General features: G+C 38.1%; 1 pseudogene; it reads right to left on the bottom strand.

Moving 5' to 3' along the window:
* Positions 1 to 4,936: 4,936 nt before the first annotated feature.
* Positions 4,937 to 6,578, bottom strand: LOC122490521 (annotated as a pseudogene).
* Positions 6,579 to 7,207: the final 629 nt, after the last annotated feature.

Here is a 7,207-nt window from a genome sequence, read left to right as displayed (position 1 = left end):
TTGAATGTGAAGCTGTGCTTGGTGATCTCCCAAACAGAGGTACCATGTTCACACTTCTCTAGTGTCCTCGGAGATTCCTCATGGAAAAAAAGTGTCCCATGGTCCATAAAGTAGAGAAATATGTGTCACTGGGCTAGACACCTTCTCATCTTTGAATATCTTTCTTTTTCATCTCCTGTATTCAGCCCACTGGCATTTGTTTCTTCCATCATAATATTTTTCGAATGTGTCCATTTAAAATCATATATTATTTTAACGTACGACTGGGTGGCACCTGGCTGGCTGTGGCACCTGTGTGGCTCGGTTGGTTAGGCATCCGACTCCTGATTTAGGCTGAGGTCATGATCTCATTCACGATGGTGAGATCGTGCCCCACGTCAGGCTCCATGATGGGCAAGGAGCCTCAAGATTCTCTCTCTCTCTCTCTCTTCCTCTACCCTTCTCCCCAACCTGCACTCTCTCTCTCTCTCTCACAATAAATAAATAAATAAATAAATAAATAAATAAATTCATATATTAACATTGAGCTTCTATTAAATACTAGGCATTTAAAAACCTTTATCATTTAGTTTTTGAAAAATTATGGATGCTAATTTCACACTGTTTTCTAAGTAGAGACACTGAGGTGTAGAGAGATTGGGTACCTTGATCAGGGTCAACGGACTCATAAGTGATTGAGCTTTGATTCAAGTCTTTGAAGTACATGCTTTCCCCAGTAGCACATTTTAATTCTACTTCAATGACCTTCCTTATTTTCACCATGCACCACAGCAACAGCCTCCTTAGTTTGTCTTCCTTCCCGGCAGTCTCTTTCTGCTTCGATCCGCCTAGCCCTGCTATATTCCTGCTGCCATATATTCCTGCTATATTCCTAATTTCTCTTACATGCATGTATCCCAAAGATCAAGGGCCCCAAAAGCCCTTATTTGAATCTGGCAGGGGAGGGAGCTGTGAGGGTCCAGTGGCTTCATGGAAACTTCACCTATGGAAAAAATGTTTCTGCTGCCATTAACACTTTCAAAGAAAAAGGATTATAAATTATCAGAAGAAGGTGAGACAGTTAATAACTTTCTAGAGTATTTGAGTATGTGCCCTCAAGTCAAGTAGCATCTTGAGAGGAGCAGGATATGGAGAAAGAATGAGCTAATGGTCCGGTTATTGCCTGATTTCCCTCTTTGCCTGCTGCACACCATGGGGAGGTAGGTCCTTCTCCCCTGCACAGGAGACCAGGTCTGGGAAACCTACCAACAATCCATGATGGAAACTGGAAAGGGAAGCTGATGTTTTGATTAAGCGAATATTTGAAATTATTTCATTCCAAAGAAAAATATCCCAATTAAAGTGCCAAGCATTCAGTATTCACAAACAGAAAACAGATGCAACATGTGTTCAGTTTGAAACTGACTTGGGAATAACTCTCCCGAAACTGAATGTGGACATATTTAAACAATATAATTCATAACAGAGCTCTAGAAGGGTTTCGAAGAGGAGACAAAGGAGTACTATACACACATTTAGCTATCCCTAGAGTATGGGCATGTACCGAATGTAATAAATATATGTCTGCTATTTAGCTCTGCAATTTCCACATGCTTTTTACGTGACTGCATTACTGATTACATAAGACACTAAAATCTTTTTTAGGAATACATATAGTGGTAACGTTTTTAGAACCAAATTATAAAAATAATTAGCCAGTGGAAAAACTTTTTTTTCTACTTCTCAAGTTCAATATTTTCCTGAAAAAATTTTCTGCTTCCTGATTTGGAAAATGAACTTGGAGCCAAGATTTACTTTCTCTTAGAAAGGAAACTTCAATAAAGTTTTGTCATTCTTTGATCCTTTTAGAAAAACGAGGCTTATTACTCTTCAGAAAACAAAATTCTCCGATAACTTCTTGCATTCCTTTGGTATAAACGTGGGAGTACAAGACAGGATCATAGTTAAAAAAAATTATTCTCAGGACTGCTAAATTCTAGCCAATCTTCCACCCAGGTGAATAAAAAGTTTTAGCAGGTCCATAAAATGCTTCCACATATTTCTAACCAGAAAGTTGATGGTGGATACCAGGTTGTAATATTTTGCAGTTAATATTGTCATCAGTATTTTCCATATTTTTTTGTTGTTTTCCTTGATTTACCAAATGAGATTTCTCAAATTTTTAATGTGTTGTTTTAGCTACAGTCCTCACATTCAAAATAAATTTACATAGAATCTATTCAACAAATATATATTGAATGCTTGCTATGTGCAAAACACTATACTGTGCTGTTTTGAACTTTCCATTTGAATTAAACTTTTATATTGGTTAACTTATGTGTTAATTTCATAGACTGATTTTAGAAGCAAAATTTTCAATTAGCTTTTCTTTATTCTAGTTCCTCACCAACCTACTTTACAATTGACTCTGTACCTGTGGCGTCGCAATTGATAAAAAAGAGTGGGTTTAATACGGTGTATTATGCATCCAATACAATTTTAAATTATTAATCTGATGCAAAAGTGAGGAATAAGATTAAAACATTAAATAAAAGTGGAAATATATAGATATAGTACGTGACCTAAGACAATATAAACATATATATGACCAGCGAAGATATTATGATAGATTTCATTATTTGCCCCAATTCCCCCTCCCCACCCCACTTTCCCTCTATGCCATGCCATTTGGCAGTGCTCTCCCACAGTAGGCATACTTCTTATGGACTATTACTTAGGTTGTGTTTGATCTCTACTTTTGGTTTGGTCATGTGAATTGCCTTGGTCAATAGAATGAGGCCAAAGGGATAGCGTGCTAGCTCCAAAATTAAGCCTCAAGGGATCTTGCATATTTCCACTTTCTCTCTTGTGTTCCTGCCACCCATGAGAAAGATAAGCCCAGGGCTAGCCAGGTGCCAGAAAAAGGAATTTAGACACATGGAAGTGGGTTGCCCCCACTAAAGTAGTCAAAGCAACCTATAGCTGGAGCCCAGCTTTTATCAGCTCTGTTAGTTTTCCAGGACTGCCATAACAGACTAGGGGGCTTCAACAACAGAAATTCGGTTTTTCACAGCCCTGAAGCCTGGAAGTCCGAGATCAAGGTTAGAAGTCTGGTAGGTTTGGTTTCTTCTGAGGCTTCTCTTCTTGGCTTGTAGCTTGTCTTTATGTTCACCTAGCATTCTCTTTTGAGGCATTCCTCTTTTGTAAGAACACCAATCATACTCGATTAGGCCCACCATAATGACCTAATTTTAACTTAGTTACTTCTTTAAAGAGCCTTTCTCCAAATATAGTCACACTCTGAGGAACTAGGTGTTAGGACTTTGACATATCATTTTTGGGGGGATGCAAGTCAACCTGTGACATCAACCAAACTCAGCCTAGATCAGGCAATCCTCAGGTGTCAAAGAGATTCATCAGCTATAATAATAATAGATTAGCATTTTAAGGAAGTGAATTTTGGTGTGCTTTGTTTCAAAATATTAGCTTATCAGGGGCGCCTGGGTGGCTCAGTTGGTTGAGTGTCCGACTTTGGATCAGGTCATGATCTCACAGTTTGTGAGTTTGAGTCCCACATCAGACTCTTGGCAGTCAGCGCAGAGCCCATCTTGAATCCTCTGTCTCCCTCTCTCTCTGCCCCTTCCCCGCTCATTCTCTCTCTCTCTCTCTCTCTCTCTTTCTCAAAAATAAATAAATACATTAAAAAAATTAGCTAACCAGTACAACTTGCATGAAAAAAATTTAAATAATTATTGGTCATGAGATATGGGGTAAATCAAAAATATTTTAAGATTGTTGGGTCACCTAGGTGGCTCAGTTGGTTAAGCGTCAGACTTCGGCTCAGGTCATGATTTCCGGAGTCTGAGATGTGCTGACAGCTCCGAGCCTGGAGCCTGCTTCAAATTCTGTCTCCCTCTCTCTCTCTGCCCCTCCCCAACTTGTGCGCGTGCGTGTGCGCGCGCGCGCGCGCGCGCGCTCTCTCTCTCTCTCTCTCAAAAATAAACATTAAAAAACTTAAAAAAAAAATGATTGTTGCTACATATTCTTTTAAATTGGCTGTATTTTTTTCTGTATATAAAGTAATACTTCTCCATTGTTATAAAAACAGAAAATATAGTAAACAAGAAATATAAAAAATATAAAAACAAGAATCAGTTGTACTGTGCCCCCTTCCCCATCATGGTAGAAAACCAATGTTAAATACCTTTTAATTACTTTCCTATTTACAAACACAAACATATCCATACATATTTTTACACATACATCCACACATATTTTTACAAAATCAAGTATTGTATTATACATATTTTAAACTGCTTTTACTTTTTTTTAATAAAATTTCCAAGGATAGTGTTCTGTTAATGTAAAGCTATATCATAATTTTAATGACTGCATAGTATACTCTTTTATCAATTACCAGAATTTGCTAACTTTTTATTGGCTATGATTTAGATTGCATTCATTTAAAAAAAATTTTTTTAATGTTTATTTATTTTTGAGAGAGACAGAGACAGAGTGTGAGGTGGGGAGGGGGCAGAGAAAGGGAGACAGATTCTGAAGCAGACTCCAGGCTCTGAGCTGTCAGCACAGAGCTCGACGCGGGGCTCGAACTCACGGACCACAAGATCATAACCTAAGCTGAAGTCGGGCACTTAACCGAGTGAGCCACCCAGGCGCCCCTAGATTGACATTCATTTTTATCATTATTTTATTTTTTTCATTAAAAATAAAAGATGCAATAATGTTTCTTTCTAAAATGCCTTGAGATTGGGGTTAAAAAAATAAAATACACGTGGAGACTATTACTAACTATAAGTTACCATAGATTTTTCTGCCAACTTTACATAGATGGCTTTAACAAAGTATAAAGATGAAAATGTATTTGGCCTTGGTATAAGGTCAGTGAATTTAAATAAAGATGATGGTTACAGCAGAGCTGATAATTTCTTTAAAAATTTTTATAAATGTATACTTTAATAAGAATATAAGCAAATAGGTAAGTTTGTGGAGAAGCTGACCAAGATACATATATTAGGAGATACAAGTGTCCATCTAAATCTTCTATATTTCCTTTTTTTTTTCTTACAGAATATTCAAGTTGTTTAATGTGTAATTTCTCATGTGCCATTTTGGAAGTCCTTTATTGTAAAGACCATTCTTTTGTCTGATTACAAACAGCAACCACACTGTCAGTGATTATTCTGGACCTCCAGGTTGGATAAATTCAATTTCTTCTCGAGACACAAGTTTCCTTCTGTATTTCTGACGTAATGTTTTTATTATTTCTGCAGTGTCTGGTGGACCCTGATGAATCAGCAAATCTGGTGATTTCCTGCCCTTAGAACGCTGTGAAATTGAAGAAGAGTGGGATGGGAGTCCTGCTGAGCTCAAAACTTCTGATACATTGAGTTTAGGATTGTCTCTTCTGTCAGGGAACCTTATTCATGGACTATGTGGTTTGACTACCTGAACAACTCTGCTGGCAGACGCCATCTTGATGCCCCTGATGGTTTCATTTTAAAACATTAATCCCACTGGTATCTACTGAATTACCTATGAAATGTGTGACACTTGCCTCCGCACTACAGAAATGAAATGTGGCTTGAGATGTCTCCCTGCTGAAGAGGGAGCAGACAGGGATGGGTATAGGTGACCCTGAGGACTTGCCACCTGACATCCGCAAGGTTGCTTATGGGATGATGAAGGAAGTTCAATGTTAAGTGTTAGAAAGAAACATGTTTTCTACTTTTATAATTAAAAAACTGTTCTTAAGAGCAGGGCTTTTCTTCCTGGTGTTTCTTTCTGTGTAAGAAACAAGTAAAATTCTCACTTGCCTAACAGCAGGATATATTTAACAACCCTCAACATCCTTCTAAGGAAGAGCCTCCCAGGCAAATATTTTCTGTGAGGCTTCTGAGGTGGTTTCTTTCCCCCTTGGACTTGGGCCAGCCATCTGTTAATTGTGGGTCTGGTTTCTTTCTTGCCTTCTGTCACCCCCAACTCAGTGGGCCTGGCCACAAAAGGAAGTCAACATTGACCACACAAAGACACCCTCTGTCGTCAACTCCACCGAGGCTGGCTGCACTGCTGGTATCATTTGTTCTGTACTTCAGGGGACCCTACGTCGGTTGGGACTCAGTGCCAAAGAATCTCTACTTCTGGAGAATGCGGTGGTGATGTCCTTGTGTAATTTCTCCTCCGGAATACAAGACCATTCACTGTATCAAGTACTGTACTTCTCAGAGGCATCTTTCTCTGCAAAATTGGGAACCTCATGGGAGGAAACAATATTTTTAGCTGAACGAACTGTTTGAATCTAGGTTAGTGTGATCCAAAATTGTACGAAATCCACACCAGCCTATTTTCTTTGCCTCCATCAATAAATTTAGAAAGTGCAGATTAGTGTAACCATATCAACTCTATTTTATTTAATGCTTTTAGCGGTGCTATGTGTTTTCCATATCAGGCTTCTGGGAAGCAAATATTCACACTGTCAGATAATGTAAATGACAAGTGTATTCGCCATATCCTTACCTCCGGATATACGCTTGGTCAAAAGTTTGAGATGAAGAAGAATGAGACTGGGGACCAACAGGCATATATATTTTCAGTCAAGATGACAAAAATCTGGGCCAAGGTAGACATCAGATTTTATATTGAATGATTTGTTAACAGATTAAATATGGGAAGTAGAAGATAAGCTGGAGTCATAATAATATTAATATTATTAATGGTAATAATATTGGTAATTGGTATTGGTAATTTATTGGTAATAAAATTGGTAATAACAATGGTAATCACAATGACTGCTAGAGTTTATTGGAAGCTTTCCGTTTTCCAGGGTCATGCTAAGCACATTATATACTTACCTTGTTTCTCTTCCACAACAACTGATCTAGGCAAATACTATTATTTTCATTATTATTTCTATTTTTGAGATGAGAAGATTGAGGTGCAAAGTGATTAATTAGCTTGTCCTATCACCTTAAGGGTAGAAAGTGACAGAGCTGAGATTTTTACCAGATCCTGGGCTCTTAATTACTGCACCATACTGCTTATGAGCACTTATCTTTCACTGTGCTTTTCTGCACTGTGCAGGCTATTATTACTATATAAAAAGATACCCCTATAAAGACCAAAGGAAGGAAAAGGTTGCTCAGACCTCCTTATCTGAAGAGAACCGCCATTGCAGGGAGTTAAAACTCAGGCCAGCCAATGGGGTTTATTA

The sequence above is a fragment of the Prionailurus bengalensis genome, chromosome B2 (assembly GCF_016509475.1).
Source record: "Prionailurus bengalensis isolate Pbe53 chromosome B2, Fcat_Pben_1.1_paternal_pri, whole genome shotgun sequence".
NCBI classification, from domain to species: domain Eukaryota; kingdom Metazoa; phylum Chordata; class Mammalia; order Carnivora; family Felidae; genus Prionailurus; species Prionailurus bengalensis.
Note: the sequence above shows the minus strand (reverse complement) of the source record. Positions and strands in the feature narration are given on the sequence as shown.